Here is a 9261-nt window from a genome sequence, read left to right as displayed (position 1 = left end):
CTATGGATACACTTTTTTTACCAAAGGAGGCGTTTTTAAAATGTAACCCATTTATTAAATTTTGGGTGCGCTTCATAAGTGTTGCCTAATCTATGTAGGCCCAAACCCATGCTGAAACTTAGTAATTTTTTTTCCTTTATCATCCATACTACACTAACACTTAGGCAAATCAGCAGAGAACATAACACTCACCCTTCTTCCCTTGTTCCCGCCACTCATCACCCCCAAATCTGTGGTTCACCGTCACTCATCTTCACGGCGTCACCACTCACCACCCCAGAACCGTCACTCCTCTTCCCCGCTTACCACTCACAACTCCAGAACCGTCGCTCGTCTTCCCTGCTTACCACTTCGCCATCACCATTTCTTCCTCTCTCCGCCGCACGAGCTTCTTTCACCGCTGCTACCGCCGCTCGTGTCGCGTCTCCTCACTGCTAAATGCTGATGAAAATCACACACACTCTTTCTTTCTTTAGTTTCTTTCTTCACACCGTTTCATTAAAAGATTGGAAGAAAAAAGAAAAGAAAAGCAAAACCTAATTTACCATCACTCGGCACTCTACCTAGCCTTCATAGTTCCTACACAATAAACCAAGAGAGATCAGAGAAGAGAGAACCGGTTCGTTGCTGGTGGTTCATCTCCTGCGTCCGCGTCTCATCTGTTTCAGCCGCAGCTGGCTGTTCTGCTTGCGCATTTGAGTCCCGCCGTCACCGCTGGTGGTTGGCCGCATCTGTTCGTGCTTCGGCCTTTTCTCGCCTCTGGTCGCAGCTTTTCTCCTTTGCTCGCCACTTCTGTTTCTCTTGCTTCACTTTAGCGCCACTGCTCAGATCTGGTGTGTTCTTTTTCTATTTTGTCTACCTAAGTTAGTTAATTAGTCAACTTAGACATTTAGCTAAAGTATTTTGTTGGTTAATTGGTTCATTTAGTTCTTTATTTAGCTAATTAGGTTGATTTAGTTCTTGTTTTAGCTAATTAATTCATTGGTTGATTGAGCTGCTAGGTTGTCAATTTGTTCAATTAGTTCTATTTCACTTTAAAAGATTTCTTAATCACAAACACCAGCTCAAGAACAAACATCAACTCCTGAGGCTTTTAAATTTTTATTTAAGTTTTTTTTATAGATTTATATGTTTATTTAATTGTGACCTGGTATAAAAGGTGACCCTGTCAGTGTCATTTCGGTTCTATTAACCATGCTTGTTGGTGTTGGGGTTTTAACTTTTTAGGATTTATCTTGGATTTATATTGGCTTTAAAGAGAGTAGACCTAATACAAAATTTACGAAATTGCTTAAGAGTTATTTGATTTGGTTATGACTTGTGAAAACACTTTGTTGTTGAATAGCTTAATATAAACTGGTTTTCTTTTGTGGTATAGGTAGTACTGAAGACTATTGGAAAAGACATGATGCTGCTCAAGTAATGGCTCAGGTTGAGGATTTGTGTTTTCTTCACTTTCCATCGATCTGTAGAATTTTCTTCTATAAAATTCCTCAGCTGATTAAGAATATATATATATATAGTTATTTTGTTTATTGACATGATGGTGTTTGTGTTGTTGTAGTTAGTATGGGTACTGACATTATTTTGTTTAATTCCCTTATGCTCATGATTGCTGATTGCAAATCCTTCTTCACGGGGCATCTACCTGAGGGAGGCTACTGCTTTCCAACAATCTACTGAGGTGAGAGCATAATCAGCTTGTGCACCATTGATGATCAAAGCATATCTTTAGGTCAGATATTTGAATAAACTATGATTTGAAAATGGACTAAAGATTGGAATGTGGGAAAAATACTACTAGACATGCTACTTTTACATTTGTCTTTACTTAAGCATGTTTAGGTGTACCAATTAACAAAAGAAAAATAGAAATTTTGTTGATAGTTTAGACTTAGAGTATTTTGATTGTTTTCTTGTTCAATTGCTTTTGTGTTTTTGTTCGTTTATATATGCTTTGTAGGACTCATGATGACCTTTTTGTGCTTTCCTATTCTCTCTTAAGAGTACTTTTATTTTATCATAACTTTTTAGTAATTTATTAATAGAACGATAGATTTGATAACATGTATGCTGTTGTTGATGTAGAGTTTTGTTGCAGTGTTTGAAACAAGAGCAATATGATATTCTTTGAATAAATAGAAATGCAATGGTAAAATTTTATGGTTGTGTTTTTGATTTCATGAAGCTGAATGAATCCATTTTCTAAATTTATAGCTCTATGCCTTTCTTCTACTCATAAGCACTAACATAATTCTTTTTTGTATTCTTTTAGGAACAAGTAAAGCTGCAAAATTCTTGAGAGCCAATTGAATTTCTCTTTTCAAAGTACCGGAAGAAACAGTAGAGCTACTTGAGAAATCTGACCTGTATTTCTTTGGCCCCGAGCATTCTCCATTGACCGAACCAGCTTAGAAAGCCCTGAACTGGGCCGTGGATGAGAAATTGAAGCCAGGTATTATGGTTTCTGCCTATCAGTTCCATGCCAAAATTTGTTCAATAAATAAGTTAGACTCATTATTAGTTCAGATTTTCTATTTCGTGTTGTACTACTTTGCAAGTTACTGTTGCACGAAATTAAAATGAACTGGAAAGAAACTTTGAGTTGTCTTGTGCCCCATCTGAAAATGATTTTAATCTGTGTATGACTGTAGTGAGCTTGTGCTCTGAAACCCAGGACTGAACTGACTCCATGTTATTGTTGTTGATATTTGTGTTGTATAGTGTTATTATGAAAGGAAAGAGTAGTAGATATACTACTTATATAGTAGGTGAAATTAAATTATTAATTAATTAAAATGTTATATAAATGTGGCCCCTGGGTTTGTTTGTGTTAGTGGGTTTAGACTTTAGTGTGTTGGGTCACACCTTTAGTTTGTTGGAACATAAAAAAGTGGTTAAACTAGAGGCTTAACCCGGTTTTATCCCTGCTCTTCTCAGTCTCAACTAAATTATTTTCAGTAACTGATTTTTATGCATGTGACTTATGATTGTCTTATGTTTCCATGTGAAAATAGCTTTTTAACATAAAACTGATAAAAAACGAAGTGGCTTTTGAGTTTTGAGGCTGTGACTGTGTGCTGCTTCAAGTTAAGGAAAAATGAGCACCATTTATATCTGTGGCCTGTGGGTTATATTTAATTATTTATAACCATATACCTTTTTTTCTGATTAGGCATTGTCCATGCATTAGCTACATTAAACTATCACCATGTACATGTTGAGATTTGAAAACGGTTACCAATCTCAAGAAGGGATAATTTTACTACATTTTTCATACTCAAAATACAATTAATCTCCATATTTCCGGTAGTAGAGAAATTAAAAAAAAAACATAAAAATTAAAAAAGATAAAATTTGCAAGAAAAAAATCAAGCCATTTGTTCTATGTCATTCATAATTTAAGATGTGAGAAATAAAATTGTATTCAGTGTTATTTAAGATGTTCTATGTGCATTTGGCCATTCTGTCTGCATTGTAGATATCGTTCATTCACTACTTCTTTAGCTCATCAGATCTCCACTAACACTATTGCCTATCATAGGTCTTATCTTTGTTTTTACAATATAAATACTAAAATAGATGTTATTACTTATATCAAGGGGTTGGTTTGCTTTTCTAAATATGGCCTAAGAAACAATATCTTTTACTTCTCCAATTTTTTGTCTTTCAATAGGAAGATTTGATAGAAAATACAATAGAAGGAAGTAGCCATTTTCATAGAAATATGGAGGATCTGTATTCGTTTTAGTCTTCTGGTCTTTTCCCTGTCAATATATTGTTCCAGTAGATATGATATTTGCATATATATATATATATATATATATATATATAATGTAATTTATGTAGCGAATTGGCACCTTGAAAATTATTTTCATATAAATGACTAAATGTGTTCTTTGGATTTAGAATATGGCATCTGCCTCTGGACCTATTGAGTTGTCAAATCAGTTTAAGATTGTGCTTGTCCGCAACTCCACATATAAATTAAATCTCCTGATCCACTTTTCATGCAATTGTTTCTTTGAGCATAAATAACAAAAACATGCTTGAAAAGGATAAAAAGAGGGATACCATGCCCACATATTTTGACTTGATGTGTATTAAATTTTTTATACTTCTTGAAGCTTGAAATTAATCTACTGGTTTCAGGGGATATTTCTTTTAATAATTTCTTTGAAGGCAGTTTTGCTCTGTTTGCATGACTTCCCTCTGTTTCATTAAAAAGACAATAACACTGAATTGTTCCAACATTTTTAATATTATTGTGCTTTTTCTCTTGATTAGACGGATAGAGCTGCAATGTTAGATGAAATAAATGATCTGTATTTGTTTATTTCAGATACTGCAGTTATTTAATTGATCTGCCCTATTTCTATCCAAGGAACAAGCTTTTGCCTTCTTCGATTCCGCCTGCTGCTCTTCTGCCCAGTGCTATCCGGTTCTGCCCTAATTTCCACCTTATTGTGGTTTATTGGCTAAGATAAAGTACTGTTTAGAATCTTTACATGTATGGTTGACTAATGACTTTATTTAGAAGATACTTATGTATGTAGGATATGTTTTTTTGTAGAGTATTAGTAGTAAATTCTAAGTGATATTATGGTTATTTTGATATGGCTATGCTTACTTTAGTGTGCGATGTATGAATTTTTACAATTAACTTCATTCTAGTACTTTTGGATCATTATTATAAATATATTTTGGTTTGAGATAATTTTTATTATTTAAAGAAATTATTTAGTATAATTATGTATTTATTTTTATTTTATAATATTCAACTCATTTAAATAAAAATGCAGAATTATTATACATGTAATTATATTAACTATTATGTTGTATTAATAATTATTAGATATATATATATATATATATAAAACAAGACCTAAGGCTACACTTATACACAGTAGCTATAGTATACAAAAAAAAAAAAGAGGGACCTAAGGCTACACTTATAAAAAGTAGCCATGGTATACAATGTGGCTACGCTTTACAGGTGATGCAGTAGCGTTGAAAAGCGTAGCCTATTCTGGCAAATATGGAAGCTGAAAAGCGTAGCCTTTGGTCCTAGACAGCATCACTTGAAAAGCGTACCCTATTCCCAAAGGCCAAAAGCGTAGCCCTTGGTGCAGAAAAGCGTAGCCTTTGAGAATAGGCAACGGCCGAATAGGAATCACCCCAAAAAGCGTAGCCGTAGCCCAGAAAGCGTAGCCGTAGCCTAAGGCATCATTTTTTTTCATCTTTGGCTACACTTTTCAAGGGTACCTGAATGGGTGTTTTTCTTGTAGTGAATGGGAGTAACTTGCAAAGTTAATAAGAAAAGTGATTGCCAATAACGCTCTGGAAGCCATCATTGCCCACGTTAAGAGTCACGTTAACTAAGTTAACGTGAACTCTAACGTGGAAGAAAGGAAATGGAGCCAACGTTAGTGACACTTAACATTATCACTAACGTTGGACCAAGCTCATGAGTGGCCATGTTAGTCACCACGTTAACCTAGTTAACGTGGCCTCTAACGTTAAGAAGAAAGGGGGGAAGCCAACGTTAGTGATATTTAACATTATCACTAACGTTGGCCAAGTCACACTAGGCCACGTTAACTCCCACGTTAACCTAGTTAACGTGGAAGCTAACGTGAGGAAACAAGGTGGTCGACAACGTTAGTGACACTAAACATTGTCACTAACGTTGGAAGGAACCCATACAAGCCCCAATGAGCAACGTTAACGCCCACGTTAACTTAGTTAACATGGAAGTTAACGTGAATAAGGGAGGTGACGCCAACATTAGTGACACTCAACTTTGTCACTAACACTGGAGATGGCTTGCATGGCCACGTTAGAAGCAACGTTAACCTAGTTAACGTGGACTCTAACGTGGGAGCTAAGGGGCACATTGGAACGTTAGTGACAATGTTAAGTGTCACTAACGTTCTCGAAGGTTGGCAAGCCTACGTTAAAAGAGCCACGTTAACTAAGTTAACGTGGACTCTAACGTAGGGAAAGGGGAGGCTTCTCAATGTTATTGGGAAAATTGAGTCCCAATAACGTGCACGAAGGACAAAGAGGCAACGTTAGTGGCAACGTTTGTGCCACTAATGTTGAGGTTAACGTGGCTCTTACTTGGGTAAGGAACGTTAGTGAAAAAGTTAAATGTCACTAACGTTCTCGAACCCATATTTTCACTGAACGTTAACACCACTAACGTCCTGAGCTAAAGTTTCTGCCCACTTCACACTTTCTCTCTGCATGTAAAGCCAAGCCCAATGAAGAAGAAAACTGCTTCAAACTCAAGATCCAAAGGCCCAGACCCAAGACTTGAAGAACCAACTAGAAGAGTAGAAGAGTAGTATATATAGGAGTAGCTTTGAATTAATTAAAGAAAAGAGTTGGAAAAATATAGGGAGCCTCTGGGCATAGAATTACTCTCTGTATTTTACTTTCTCTGCACTACTAATTTTCATAATGTATTCTCCATCTTTGTTTTCATTTTCCAGAGATATGAACAACTAAACCCCTTTCATTGGGTTAGGGAGCTCTGTTGTAATTTGATGGATCAATACTAGTTTTCACTATTCTTCTTCTATCTTTTCTCTTGATTTTACTTGAAAGCTTTCGATCTTCATCCAATTGGGTAGTTATCTTGGAAAAGAAGCTATTCATACTTGGATCTCTTTCGTACCTTGAAAGAGGAATGAAGAGATCAAGTTAAATTCTTTCTCATGCTAGACCAAATTGGGTTTGGATGAATATGTGACTATAATCCTCTCAACACTTGATTTGGGAAATGCATGTGGTATAATCAGTGACCATACTTCATCTCTTCTCATGAGCAATTGACCAAGGAATTGGCTATTGGTCAAGATTTGAGAGATTGAATTACAAGAAATTGTAATTCAATCACTTAAGATTGCTAAGGAGATCAATGAGTGCATTGATTGAGGAAGAGATGAAAATGAAATTGATCCGGAGAATGCAACATCTCCTAAGCCCAATGAACTCCCCATTTATGAGCAATTCCCCCATTCCCATTTACAATTCTGCAATTTACTTCAGTAATTTACTTTCAGTTCTTTAATTCTAGCATTTACTTTTTCTGTCATTTACCTTCCCGCCATTTTATTTTCTGCAATTCTAAACTCAAATCCTGGATTCGCTCAACTAGAACATTCCTCTAATTAAAGTTGTTTGATCAATCAATCCTTGTGGGATTCGACCTCACTCTATTGTGAGTTTTTACTTGACAACAAATTCGGTACACTTGCCGAAGGAAATTTGTTATGAGACAAGTTTTCCGTGCATCAAGTTTATGGCGCCGTTGCCGGGGATTGATTGTGCATCAACAATGATTAGATTGGAGGATAACTAGATTGAGCATTTATTTTTGTTTGATTTAATTTTCTGTTTGAGTCATTTACTTCCTGTTTTAGTTAATTTCTTCCCTTCCCCCTACTTTTTCTTTGTTATTTACCATTCATCTCACTAACCCACTAACTGTTTGATATATTGCATCACTCACACTAACAGTAATTCTGACAGATATACTTTCTGCACCTATTCTCTCTGCTTGTACTTGTTGGTTGTATGATAGGGAGAAGAAGCGGGGCTTCAACTTCCTTTGATTCTGAACCTGAGAGAACCTTCCTTAGACTAAGGAGGGAGGCAAGAGAAAAATGTGTAGTTGGTGCTGTAGAAGAGGAGGAACACTTTGAGGAATACTTTGAACCAAACATGGAAGAAAATATGGAAAACCATCATAAAGAAGAGACTCACAACCATGGCGGAAGAGGTCGAGCAAATCATGCTGGAGAGGATAGAAGAGTTTTAGGCTCTTACATCAATCCAAACCCAGGAAACTGTGGAAGTAGCATTCAAAAGCCAACCATCCATGCCAACAATTTTGAACTAAAACCACAGCTCATCACCCTTGTTCAGAACAACTGTTCGTTCGGAGGAAGTGTCCAAGAGGACCCCAATCAACATCTAACCACCTTCCTGAGAATATGTGACACAGTGAAGTCTAATGGTTTTCATCCTGATGCCTATAGACTGCTCTTATTTCCATTCTCACTCAAGGATAAGGCAGCCAAGTGGCTGGAGTCTTTCCCAAGGGAGAGCTTGACAACTTGGGAAGATGTGGTGAACAAATTCTTAGCAAGATTTTACCCTCCTCAACGAATCAATAGGCTGAGAGCTGAGGTCCAAACTTTTAGGCAACAAGATGGTGAGACTCTATATGAAGCATGGGAGAGGTTTAAAGACCTAACAAGGAGGTGCCCACCCGATATGTTCAATGAATGGGTGCAGCTGCATATTTTCTATGAAGGGCTCTCTTATGAGTCAAAGAAGGCCATAGACCATTCATCTGGAGGATCTTTGAACAAGAAGAAGGCCATTGAGGAGGCCATAGATGTCATTGAAACAGTAACAGAGAACGACTACTTCTATGCTTCCGAAAGAGGGAACACAAGAGGAGTAATGGAGCTAAACAATGTAGATGCTCTGCTGGCCCAAAACAAGCTCATTACCCAGCAGCTGGCTGACCTCACCAAGAAGATGGAGAGGAACCAAGTAGCAGCAATCTCCACTTCATCAATAACCCAAGAAGGAGTGAATGAAGAAGCAGAGGGTAGTCAGGAGCAAACCAACTACATTGGGAATTCACCTAGGCAAAACCATGATCCATACTCCAAGACCTACAACCCTGGATGGAGGAATCACCCAAACTTTGGGTGGGGAAATCAACAAGACCAAAGCCTTGATCAAAAATGCCCAAATCCAAACAATGCAGCCCACCAACACTTCACATCTAGACCATATCAACACCCACCCATAACAACACCTCTCCACATTCATATCAAGGCCAGAATAACCCTCCTCAGCCTGACCTATCATCATTTGATGAAAGAATCTCAAGGATTGAGAATCTACTAGAAGGCATAAGCTAGGAGATTCAAGACAACAAGGTGTTCAAGGAGGAAGTGCGAGCCAGTTTCAAGAACCAGGGAGACACAATCAAGAGGTTGGAATCTCAAGTAGGGTATCTCTCTGAGCAAATTCCCAAACTCACAGATGGATTCCCAAGTGACACAGAGAAGAATCCGAGAGGTGAAACAAAGAAAGTAAGATGGGAAGATTGCAAGATGGTCACTATAAGTGATAAGGAGACTGAGGACAAGCCAAGCAAGCTGTCAGAACAACCTGAAGATACCTCAGTAGAGGAGGGGGAAAAAGATTACCAAGAACCAAAAATCTCAAAGC

General features: G+C 37.2%; 1 non-coding gene across 1 annotated transcript; it reads right to left on the bottom strand.

The window, feature by feature from the left end:
* Window positions 1-8184: 8184 nt before the first annotated feature.
* Window positions 8185-8291, bottom strand: LOC112724785 (small nucleolar RNA R71). Its single transcript, XR_003163931.1, has one exon. It is a non-coding gene; the product is annotated as a small nucleolar RNA R71 (small nucleolar RNA).
* Between the last annotated feature and the right edge of the window lie 970 nt (window positions 8292-9261).

The sequence above is a fragment of the Arachis hypogaea genome, chromosome 11, assembly GCF_003086295.3.
Source record: "Arachis hypogaea cultivar Tifrunner chromosome 11, arahy.Tifrunner.gnm2.J5K5, whole genome shotgun sequence".
NCBI classification, from domain to species: Eukaryota; Viridiplantae; Streptophyta; class Magnoliopsida; order Fabales; family Fabaceae; genus Arachis; species Arachis hypogaea.
Note: the sequence above shows the minus strand (reverse complement) of the source record. Positions and strands in the feature narration are given on the sequence as shown.